Source organism: Protopterus annectens, chromosome 9.part0 (genome assembly GCF_019279795.1).
Source record: "Protopterus annectens isolate FY-2018-M chromosome 9.part0, PAN1.0, whole genome shotgun sequence".
NCBI lineage: Eukaryota > Metazoa > Chordata > Ceratodontiformes > Protopteridae > Protopterus > Protopterus annectens.
In genome coordinates, this window is record NC_056743.1 from 732,910,479 (window position 1) to 732,924,221 (window position 13,743).

The window sequence follows — 13,743 nt, forward strand, 5'->3', positions numbered from 1 at the left end:
TATAAATGTGAAGACTGATGTACACCCTCCACATATATGCATTTAACACAGTTACATAATGCACACACAGAGTTACACCTAAGTTGACATCCCTGTCATATATAAGTTCATAGGTGTGTACTAGGCTAATGGCCCTTGAGCCTTTACAAGTCTAACCAATAGGATTACCCTGGCATCATGCCACCCGACCTTAGTTCCTAGTGCCTCTGTCGAGTAGAGCCACTGGAATGATCCCCGGGGTGAATTTTCTATTTTTTATCCACACATAAAGATTTCTCTTGAAGAGGGCCAGTGAGGAGCACTGCTTGACATGTATGGGAAGTCTATTCCATAGCCTGGGCAGTCTCTGGGTTATGAACCTGTCCCTCCAGCATGTTCTGTTGATTGTGGTAATGAGGTTGAGGTTTCTGGAGCATGTGTTGTGGAGGGATTGGGATTTCTTTAGATGTAGCATTTCTAACAGAGCTGGGTCAGACATGACTTTGTAAGTCAAGCAGAAATCGCCCCTAAACAGGCGATTTGAGGCAGAGAATAGTTGGAGTTTTTTGAGTCTGTCCATACAGGACAAGTGTTTAAGGCCGCCAAATGAGGGATTGTACTCGATGATTTATAGATAAAAAAAAAAATATATATATATATATATATATATATATATATATATATATATATATATATATGGATCAGTGTCATTTCGCTGAAAATCCATTTTGCCGAAAATTTCTGACATAGGGTCCAAATCGCCGAAAATAGTACTGACAGTGTATATGCCCTTTTCCCCAACTGTAGTGCGATCTCAGAGTGAGAATATTAAAGTAGGGGGGTATGGGGGGCACAGCCCCCCACAACGGGTGGTGGAGGCACAGCCCCCCACCCAGTACAGTTTAATATTGTCGAGTATTGTTTTATATTTTCCAGTCCCTATTAAAAGTGTAAGTAGTTTATAACCTGAGTAGGTGGGGGGCTATGCCCCCCACACACCCCTACATTAATATTCTCACTCCAAGATCACACTACAGAGGGGGAAAAGGGCATATACACTGTCAGTACTATTTTCGGTGAAATGGATTTTTGGCGATTTGGACCCAATGTCAGTAATTTTCGGTGAAATGGATTTTCGGCAAAATGTCATAGACCCATATATATATATGTGTGTGTGTGTGTGTGTGTGTGTGTGTGTGTGTGTGTGTGTGTGTGTGTGTGTGTGTGTGTGTGTGTGTATATAGATATATATATATATATATATATATATATATATATATATATATATGTGTGTGTGTGTGTGTGTGTGTGTGTACATAACTACAATCAACTGCATTACTAGCTGATTTAAGTACAAACTAGCAGTGTTAAAGATTGTACTGCATTTTATTTTATTTTTCTGTGTATTTAATTGTTTCATTGGTCTGTGTCTCTCTGTAGTTATTTATTTTTCTATTTAATTGTTTCATATAATACTGTGGCCTCTCTCTGTCTCTGCAGTTAGTTTCCTGCCCGCCCTCCCTGTTCTTGTTCTGGTATTAATCTTGGTGGCTTTGGAATTGCCTGCCCCTCCTTTAAATTTGTGTTTGTACACTCCTCCTGGGTCTATCTCATTAGCTCACTCAACCAAGTATAGTGAGATCATATTTTGACTTCAGACACTCCTACCAGTCCCATCTGTTCAGCTATATCCCAGCTCTATTCCAGTCTAGTGTCACTAGCTCATTCTACCTAATACAGAGAGAACATTTGTGAAGGGCAAGCCACTTAGGTTCTTAATTTTGAATAATCTTCTGTTTCTCTTTTTCCCTTTCTATGTTCCAAAAAAAACTTTATAAGCTTGTTTCCTGCCTTTCCTCTAACTAGTCTAGTCCAGATACAGATTTGCTGTAACCAGGACTGTTTGTAAGCTTATGAGCCACCAAAGCCTTTCTGTGTTGGAGGGAAGCCTTCTAGCTTATTGGTGGGAGTGGTAAGCAATAGGTAGCCTATCTACCACAAGAGTGGTTTCTGGCCCAGAAATTGTAGTTTATTGGCCATTTGGCAGTTTTTCCATCTCTTTCAAATTTCTGGTTTAAAAGCCTGCATTTGCACTAGTTTCCCACCTTTCCTGTACCTAGTCTAGTCCAGATACAGATTTGTTGTATCCAGGACTCCTTGTAAGCTTCTCAGCCCCCCCAAGCCTTTCTGTGTTGGAGGGAAGCCTTCTAGGTTATCAGTGGGAGTAGTAAGAGCTAGTTAGCCTATCAACCACATGATCCAGGTACAGATTCTTAGTTTTAGCACTTGAATTTGCTTATTCATGCTCAGCACTTGTTCAGAATTTGTTGTTAGCACTAAATAAGCTACAAATTACTACAGCACTCAACCTTCCTCTTTACCTAGAAGAAAACAGTTTTTGTACTTACTTTCCTCACTTACTTAGAGAAAAACAGCCCTAAAACTCACTTTCCTCACTTGTCTAGAGGAAAGTAGTTTTTTATTCAGGCATGTCCAAGAGTCAGTTCCTAGTGTTCTCTCCTGTCTATCTGAAGAATCTGGGCATCTTGAGGCAATGTAACAATTGCCTCATGTACACAGACAACCCTCTCCTCCTACCACCCAACACCACAACCTGTGAGAGATGCACTTATCTAGCCAAACTGGAGGTAAGGCTCTCTCCAACCAAGACTGAACTTGACAGTCAAGAGGAGAAGGTAAACACTTGCACCACACCACACTCATCACATAGTCCCACTCAACCTACACCACCACAATCCACACATAGAAACACAAAAACATTCACAGAGGCTCTCAATAATAATCTGCTCAAGCAACAGAGACCTCCAAAGCAGAAATGCAAGCAACCTCCACCCCCCCAACACAACCCAAATGACACATAGCCCACAGACTCAGTGTGTCAATAAACTACGGCCCATAAGGCAAACAACATACCCAACACATTAGTCATAGGTGACTCCATAGTCAGGCACACTGATGTCCCACTCACCAGGCTAAACAAGGAGAAGGTTACTGTCAGCTGCCTGTCAGGCGCCAGAATCCACCAGATAACCCACACACTCAGGTCACTCCACATCAAGTACAAATATGACTATGTCATTGTCCATGTTGGTGTGAATGACCTGAGATGTACCTCCCTGGAGTACATGAAAAGAGACATGGAAGAGCTCTCTGATCTTGTAGCCCAGGCAGGTATGACCCTAGCCCTGAGGAGCATCCTGCCATTGCCCAAAATGTTACCGCAGTACAAGGACAAAATGATTGATTTCAACAATTGGCTAAGCTTCTGGTGTCATTCTAAGAAGATCCAGTATCTGTTTGCCTGGGATGGCATGGTCGACAGACCATGATGCTTTGCCAGAGATGGCCTGCACCTGTCACCCCTGGGATTCCGGATACTGGCTAAGGCTCTTGCTGCCCCTATAGTGCCTTTTTAAGGCAAGGATTAAATGACAAATTCACCACCGTAACAGGAACAGGCAAGCAAAAACTGAGGGTAATGCTACTCAATGCTAGAAGTCTAAATCTCAAAATGCACTAACTCGAGGCACTCCTTAAAATGGAGAACATCAATATCTGTGCAGTGACTGAGACCTGGTTCAAGGCTGTAGCGAGCACCCCTACATTATAAGGCTATAACTCATACCACACTTTTCGGCCATCTAACCTGTACCAGAATGCCAAAGGCGGAGGTGTGTTCATATTAATTAAGGATATCCACACCTCCAGGCTAGTTGTGCAGCATAATGTATCCGAGGTTATCCAAGTGCAACTAACTCTGGGCAAAACTGCAATCCAAATTGTAGGTTGCTACAGATCCCCCACCATGCCCCAGGATTCCCACTCCTCTTTTCTTTATATACTGGAAAATATTAGGGTTCAACCAAACACCCTAATAATGGGTGATTTCAACTACCCCACCATTAACTGGGAAAACTACTAATGTACCAACTCCTTCACTCAATGTTTTCTGGAACTCATAAATTCCAGTGCCCTGGATCAACTTATCCACACCCCTAAATCAACTCCTCATTGGTCAGATTCGATCATAAGCTAATCACCCAAGATATCCGCATCTTGCCCCCCACCCACCATTAAGGAAACCATGGTAAAAAATTTCTCCAAAGCCAACTTCATGCTTCTTAAGACAGAAGTGGCGAACTTCATGACACCCATGCAGATGGACAATACAGTTACGACTGCTGAATCCTGCACAAATGTACTCTATAAGCACTTACACGAGTGCATGGATCATGCTATACCAAACAGAACCAAGACGCTATCCTCCAAAAAAAGGAAGCCAATCTGGTGGTCCCCTGCCATAAAAGAACTCTACAACAGAAGGAAGAAACTGTTCAAAAGAGAGTAAAATCCCATGAGTGGAGGAGCTGCCTGGTCAGCCTCAGTAAGAAGCTGAGATCCATTATAAGATCTTCCAAAGATAGCTATGAAAACAAAAATTGCCACTGATTCTAAGGGCAACCACAAAGCATTCTATAGCTATGTCAAGAATCTCAATGGTAACACCCATATCTGCTCTGAGTTACAGTACAATGGCATGAAAATTACAGAACCAACTGATACTGCCAACATCCTGGCAGACAGGGTCAGTGCTAACTTTACTCCCCTCTCACCTCCTAAAGGGCCCATATCTATACAGGAAGAATGCAGAGTCCCTGTAATCACATCTATGCAGGTAAAAGCTGCACTCTCTAAATCCAAAAACACAGCATCCATGGGACTGGGCAACAACCCTGGCTGCATTTTACATGAACTTCGGAATGAACTGTCTCCCCACATAAGCAACGTGTTCAATCATAGTCTCACGTCAGGTTTTGTGCCCACTGAATGGTGTACAGCAACTGTTATCCCACTCCACAAAGGGGGAGCTACAACTGATCCTGGGAATTATTGCCCTATTAGCCTGACGAGCCTGGTCTGCAAAGCCATGGAACATATCATCATGGAACTCATAAACAAAGACATTGGTAACCTCCAAACTCTGGACCCACCCAGTTCGGGTTTCTGAAAGGCAGATCATGCCTTCTGAACATGATCGACTTCTTTGAGGCAGTCACCAAATCCATAGACGAGGGTAAGGTGGTTCACACAACCTATCTTGACCTGGCCAAGGCTTTCAACACCATCCCCCATTCTGGAATTATAGCTAAACTCTCTAAACTAGGTATAAATCCCTACATCACAAGATGGGTTGCCAAGTGGCTCACTGACAGAACCCACACTGTAAACGTTGCAGACTCCACATCTGACTTCAAACCAGTGACAAGTGGAGTACCACAGGGTTCAGCCCTGGGACCTCTCCTGTTTGGTATCTACTTCTCAGAAGTACAGGCTAACACAGAAGGCCTCTGGCTAATGAAGTTCACAGATGACTGCCAACTAGGAGCCATAGTTGAGTCCCCAAATTATGTGGATATCCTACAGAAGGGCCTCACTGAGACAGATGTCTGGTGTCAGAGCCATGGCGTCAAGCTCAATGTCAAAAAGTGCATTGTCATTCCCTTTGGTAAAAACTCTGTACTCATGAACTACCACATTAATGTCAGTCTACTTAATGCTGAATGTGTGATAAGAAACCTTGGGACCGAGGTGGACAGTAGTCTCTCCTTTGATAATCACATCACCACAGTAGACAGGAAATCCTTCTATGTGGCACACTTCATCACAAAAGGGTTCTCATCCAGGAAAAAAGAGGTCATTGTTCCCCTTTACTCGGCACTCATTAGACCCATTATAGAGTACAACGCTTCTTTTGGAATGTACCTCACAAGACATCTGCAGCAGCTGGAAAGGTACAGAAGTACCTCACAAAGAGGATTACTGGCCTCAAACAGATGCCCTACACTGACTGTCTCAAAAAACTCCAGCTTTACTCTGTAGCATATTGCCTACTCCGAGGAGATCTCTGCCTAACATATAAAGCTATGTTAAACCCAGAGCTGTTGGACATGCTACACCTTAAGAAATCCAAATGCCTCCGAGCTACATGCTCTAGGGACCTAAACCTTTTCACCACAATAAACAGGAAATGCTGGAGGGATAGATTCCTGTCCCAGAGACTTCCTATACTCTGGAACAAGCTACCCAACTATGTCAAGCAAAGTTCCTCGTTAGCACTCTTCAAGAAAAATCTTGATGAGTGGATAGGATATAGGAAATACACTCTGGGGATCACTTCTGTGGCTCTGTTCAACAAGGGCACAGGAAATTAACTTTCTTGGGTGGCATAAGCCAGGAAACCTTGTTGGCTAGGCTTACTTAGGCCCTTGGGCCGATAGCCTAGTACCTACCTATAAACCTATGAACCTATGCATATATATATATATATATATATATATATATATATATATATATATATACAATAAATATATATATATATATATATATATATATATATATATATATATATATATATATAAATATATATATATATATATATATATATATAAATATATATATATATATATATATATATATATATATATATATATATATATATATATATATATATATATACATAATGTGTGTGTGTATATTTGTGTGGGGATGTATGAATGTGCACATGTACATGCAGTATGCTGAGGTTATCTGCACCTACACACACAACAGTTGTCTGATGGTAACAGACCAAGGCCGCATAATGACATAATCCACCCGAACACAGAACCATGTGCCTGTGGAATGTCACCATGTAGACAGACAATGGTGAGCAGGTGGTGCAATGTGCAATGGCTTCAATGCAGGACTTGCACAGGCCATAATGTCACTGGTCAATTGTTCACCTAGCAAGCTGTAACTGGCCAGAAATGGCGATACTGGTAAATGTACACACATAGCAGGGGTATTAACAGGTCCCCCACTACAAGAACAGTATATACAATAACAGCATGAAGCAGGCTCATTCTGCATGCCACACATGTTGTGTATTACAAGGCCACTTTGAGTCGCCCACAAGTAGTGTGGCTACAGCCAGCTGTACATCAGATGCTAACAGTGGTGTGTGCAATAAGTATTGCGAGCTATAGTGTGTAATAGTAGGTAGGTAGGGGTTCTAATCTCACATCAGCCACTTTGCGTGTGTAATTATTTCCCTTACAGCAGTACAGACATGCCCAACTGGCCTATGTATGTGCAATGGCCAATCATTTTTTGGCTCTGTGACTAGCATCCTCCTCAACATTGGCCTCCCTGTAAACACCTGCTAATGTCATAGGTTCATAGGTTCATAGGTTCATACTAGGCTATCTGCCCGAGGGCATTTACAAGCCTAGCCCATAGTTTTGTGGCTTACGCCACCCCTTTAGTATGGGGAACTATACCCATTATTTTGCTGTGCCTCTGTCAAGCAGTGACACTGAGGTAATCCCTGGGGTATATCTGCGATCTCCCATCCATTGATCAAGATTTCTCTTGAACAAGGCCAGCGAGGTGCTCTGCCTCACATATACCGGGATTTTATTCCACAGCATAGGGAGTCTTTGGGTGATGAATCTATCCCTCCAGCACGTCCTATGCACCTTAACAACACTGGATGACAATCTCTAAATAGATAAGCTCCATGGCACGTCAAATAAGTAATCACTGCTATAATGTATGCTAATTGATAGGTATGGGTTCTAATCTTGCAATAGGCAACTGTGTGTAAATATATCCCCTTGCTGCAGTGTACACATGCCTATCTCTGTACAATGGTTATACATTTTAAGGCCCTGTGACTACCTGCCAGTCTCCCCATTGGCCTCCTTTACAAGACCTGCTGATGTCATTCATCTTAACAGCACTGGCTGACAATCTCAAAACAGATACGCTCAGTGGTGCATGCAATAATTGCTTAGTGCTATAGTGTCTACTATTAGACAGGTAGGGGTTTTAATCTCCATAAAGGCAACTCTGTGAATGGCAGGGATGTGGCACAGGTATCATCTTATGCACAGGGTGTAGTATGGGGGTGCCAGAGGCCTAGACTGTGTCAAACAGTTGATAGCATGTGTGTGAGTCAGAAAGGGGTGTTGGCTAGCTGGGACATGGAGAAGTGCCATGTTTGTTGGTGACCTGCATGTGACAGTGATGTGTGAGTGTGTACATGTACACAGTGAAGCCCAGTGCTAGCCCTACACATGTGTATGTTGGACAGTTGTGGGCCATACATGGCAGAGTAGACAGTTCACCATCTCCAGCCATGAACACAGGAATTGGCTCTGCCAAGATTGGCACTAGTGCCACCATGCCCAGGGTCAGATGCTCTGCTAGTAGCTGATGGTGACTGGTGTCTGCTGGGTTCCTGTTCCCAACAGGACCACTGAGGACTACATGCCCATGGCCTGCCACATCGTGGTGTGGACAGCACATTCCCTTCTGTAGTGCTGGAATTACTACCACTATGGGAGTGTGAGTGTGCATGGCCATGTGGAATCTCAGCAGATGGTGTTGCTGACCTACGTTCATGTGTCTGATGCCCAATTCCAACCAGATGTTCCAGCACAGACAATGTGCAGTCTTGGACTGACAATTTCTCACCGCACCGTCTGTCCACTACATCAGTGAAATGATCCATGATGTCACCAATGTGGTGGAGGGAATCACAGATCTCAGAATGTGCTGCATCCATAATCCTGAGCATCTGTCTGGTGTTGCATTTGGAATGTGCCTGTGCCTACATGATGGACCCAAACATGTGTTGAGTGGGAAGTGATGTGACATCTGTGACAGGTGGTGGATGGGCAGCAGTCCTCCTTCGAGCAACTCTGTCAGTCTGCCTGTGTGGGACCTCACCAGCTCTATGGCTATGGCCCGTGTCTACACTCCCTGATCCCACAGTTGCCACACTCTCCTGTTCTATGTCACCGCACACTGACTGTCCGAGATTTGTGGCCTCAGGGGACTGGGTATGTGTGGGCATACTGACTGTGTTTGAGGATAATGGGGGAAGAAGTGGGATGCCAGCCCATGGGACAGATTCAGCTCCCAACAACCCCAACTGGGCCACCATCATCATCAGAATCTAATGAGAGACTGACATCAGGTTGTACGGGGGGGGACACTCCAACTCCCACATTCACCTGTGAGGAGGAAGACAACTAAATACATTACTACCTGCACTGTTATGTATGGTAAACCACACAGGCACATACAGCTGAGGAACCACAACTACATTACACACACCACATCTTATTTCTGATCCCACACACAACACACAAACAGACTACAACATACACAGACAGGACAGGCCCTTTATAACATGCACTACAGCTACATCCGGTTAATATTGCCAGTACTGTACACCTGCGAGATAAAAAATATATCAGTGTATCTGATAGACCTACACCTAAAACACAGTGCACCCATCCTGAGCATACTATGCCAGTTATAGTATCACTGCCTCAGGTATGTACCATCTCCATATTGTGTGTGAAAAGGCATCTGTGAGTGATTGTCTCCTGTATAGCAGACTGCATAGACCTTCTCAACAATAAGTGAAAATGTGTTACTGCTCCTGAAAATATACAACTGTGATTACTCGTTCGGTGCACTTCAGTTAACCCCACCGAAATGGAACATACAAGTATTGTACTCTGGCTAAGTGTAACAGTTTTGCCTAGGTCAAAATGGCAGCTCTGAACATTCTTAGGATATATACGATCCATAAGACAACAGTATCACACTTACCAAGTACAGGATCTTGAACTCCAGCCACACTTGATGTACTTATGGAAATGTGAGGGAGAGGCATTGTCAGCAATACCAAATGTGATATATTTACAGGGAAATATGTGCATATATCAACATGTACAGTAGCTAATGTGATATCCCTACATTGCTGGCATTGTGAGTATGTGTGCACAACTGTGCATTAAAACCAACCCCCCAATGCAGATAGACCTGACACTCATGTACTGGTATACAGAGGCTGCAACAATGACTGATACAGTATTACAGTGATGAACACAGGAAACCTACCTGGACGCTCTTCTGATGTGGATGCTGTGGCACCCACCTCCATGATATATGGGGTGATGGATGGTTGAGAGCTGGTGGATGATCCTAGGTTTGCCAGGAATTCCTCTTTGACTGAGAGTGGTTGTTCTGCTTAGGCCCTCCACTGGTGGAAGCACAGTCCCTGGCCACTGCAGCAGTCCTTTGCCATGCAGCATTGACCATATATGTTGCCCGGTGTTGGACCTGCTCATAGGTTCTGTCCTGTAGCCCTATTTGGTTGACTGCTGTGACAAGGCCAGCCCATAGTGCTACATGTTGTTCATGATGCTGGCGACTCCTGGACAGCAGAATGCTATGATGCAGTCTGAGCCCATCCAGGATAACATTGTTTTCAGCATCTGAAAATGGTGGGTGCCTCTTTTGATACATCCTTCCCGAGAGAGAACAAGAGGGGAACACATCACAGGACCAGATAAATGGATATCCACTATGTACAGACCCTGCACAACCAAACTGGCCTGCATTATCCACTGTTACCTCTCACGTCATACATCACAGTCTATCAACACACTATGTATGTGGCTATCACCAACATAGTAGCATTACTGCTTATGTCCCTGTGTGCCGTAAAAGAGTGTGCTGTCAGTCTCCATACCTATCAGTTCCATCTACTGTGGTATGTCCCCTATGGGCAAAGTCCCACCACTATGTCATACAGCCACTGTCAGACAAATAGGTGTGTGTTATTACAAGTATACAGGGACAGTCCAGCAACACCAGGGTGCCACAATGACAGACAGCAATGCAAATCTGCTGTAGAATATCTTCTCTGTAGGAATCATACCTCTCCAGTACACAGATGTTTTCAGAATGTGTATGTGTGCCTGATATATGTGGTCCTGCTGGCACAAACATGTGGATGTCTGGCAAACAGTTGGCCAATAATTGATGGTTGTTCCCAGAATATAGAGAATCTGGCTGTCACATGCTAGAACTCTCAGAAAAAGCTTATGCTGCAGTGATATCTGTCACTCTGTTCATACTCTTACTTTGTATGACCAATATGTGCACTCTGTCCCTGAGTTTGGGCCTGTGTCCCCCACTAATAATGGCTATGACCTGAATTCCTGCTGTAGGGGGTTGCCAGGTATGTTCGGCATAGCTCTCAAACAATAAGATACAAATGTCGGCAAAACAGTGAAATAGCCAGAGTACATAAGGTACAGTCAAGGACACATTTACAATGTCTGAACTATTCCTGTGTGACAATCATAGACTGAGAGAAACTGAATGACAGTACATCATGTAAAAAGACAGCTGTGTCCACCCTTATTTACTGCCAGTATGTCTAACTCACAATCCAGTAGCTTTTGTACAGGAGCTGACCATTGTAAGAGGGAGTGAGAGGGCCACAGGTGTGATTTTATTCACAGCAGGCACAGTTGAGAGGCATGTCTGTAGGTGTTGGACAGCAGAGTATCAGCAAAATGTCATTCACAGAGATGCACTATAGGCCTACCGTTGTAATCCCTATTCCCCAAACTACATCCTCCCATCTGCATCCCATTATATGGGGACTTGTATGACATAACTGGTAGAGTGATGTAATCCTTTTTTCAACAAATCCTCAAGAAAAAAGCTTCTAAATAGTACTCTCTCTTTGTAAAGCAACTTACAGACCTGTTTCCCATAGGCAGTCACTTGCCTTTTGGAGGTCATGCTCATTAACAGATAATTGCCTGAGCACCAATCTGTGGCTCAGACTTGCTAATTGCATCCACAACAGCAGGGTTGTACTTTCATTAGCCAATGATATGGCACCACATTGCAATATTTAAGTCCTTCATGCAGGCTTTGGGCCCTTTCTTAGCCTTTGAGAGGGACATTAGTGAAGTGTGGAGACTACAGCGTTGCAGAGGGTAGGTACAAATACTGTCCACTGTTGAGATTTATGAGGTATGTCCACAGTTTTGAATGCTATGTTTGGCCATTGTCAAATGACATTGTGATTATCTGGCAGTTCAGTGTTAAACATTGTGGGTTGAGGTCAGTAAGGGGGAAGAGACATGTGAGTGTCAGATGTCATACCCATCAGAATATGCATGCTGCTGCAGTAGCTGCTAGTCTATCTGCTCACTATGTCTGTAGGGGCAAACTATGAAACATGTCCCTGTCACTCAACCCTTTCCCCCACCACTTTATGTATGGGTGGTGTCTGGATCCCTTGTTCTAGGAGGTTGTGAGGTATAGTAGGTCTGTAGCAGGTAGCTTAACATACAGCTGCATATGCTGCAGGCTGCAGGACACATCGGGGAGAGTGCAAGCACTTTGGAGGACAGCAAGCTGTATGTGTCACTGAAGGAGCAGTGTCAGCTGTGTCATTATAGCAGAACCAAGGTGAGGTACCCATAACAGTCCTGTCGAGTCATGTGCTTAAGGTACATCTGTTATGTAACAGTGCCAATCAGAGAGTAATAGGCAACATATAGGTAGGCTATACAAATATGTGCAGTATGTCCCTACCTACAGGCCTTTGACTTGCATACATGGATAGCACTTAATTCAGTAGCAGCAACCTGTTTTGGTTAAAATTGCATGAATCAGCCATTATTTGCTGTATTCACAAGAATGTAATTGAAGAGCAACACATTGAATTCAAACCCAGGACTGTGGGTGGCAAACTGTACTGCATGCAAGGCATTAAACAGAATGAGACATTGAGTCAGTGCTGCAACAGATGTATTTGCAAGATATATGTTCATGCATACAGTCTCTGACATGAGATTTGCATTAGCATGTGTTTTCTGAAGGGTATGAAGTATGACACCCAAATGTCTGTCATGATTTTCTAACCTCAGTCTTTAATTACTTGTCAGTACTTTACCAGACATATATATTTTTGTGAAAACCATGCCAAAACTAGGGGGAAAAACTATGGACATTCTGCAGCAGTCTGTACAGTTAACAGATATACCTGTTATCCCAAGCCTCATGTACATCCGTTATTATTGATTTGGCTATGTACTGGTGTAGTGTCTGCATCACAGTCACAAGTAAATTCCCATCTTTCCCATTATATGTACTTGCAGTGTGTCAGTGGCAATCAGTATATGTTGCTGGAAACACCTGTTTTAATTTAGAGCTGAGTGGCCTTGTAGGCTAATGCTCTGTGCTGTAGTTAACAGGAGCCTGGGTATGAAATGTGGTGGCACATATTATTTTGCAGATGTGCCTAACACTGTGAGAAACACATAAGATGATTAAGGCACTTTTAAGCAGTTTTAAGAGGGTTTGCACAGGTTTGTGCGGTGTGGCACATTGCTTAGCTCCATTTAAACTAATGCAAAAAAATAAAACAAGAAAAGAAAAAGGGAAGGGTGTAGGAAAGGACCATATCTTTCCATTTCTTGTACAGCAACAGGTTTGCAGGTTTTACAGAATTTGGAATTTGGAGCCTCACACCCCAGAGAGAGGGGTGATGGCATCATAAATGTGTTCATTAATTAATGTTATAATTAGTTGTGTCCAGTGGACACATGAGCAAAATGGAGAGCTATGCATGGGATGATTTTTTTTTTGTGGGACAGGTGCACTTTTTTTAAGGAGAGAGTGGAATGTTGGGGAAGGGATATAGGTACATATGGCGAGGTAAGTTGGGTAGGAGAGATTGCATTTACAGAGACAAGACAGACAAGACTGCATACAGGGGCAATGTGTGACAAATGAGGGGGATAAAGAATTTGGATGGGGAGGGTGTTGTGGAACCAGAGGTGCATGTGCCTCCAGCAGTATGACTGAGATCCCTAC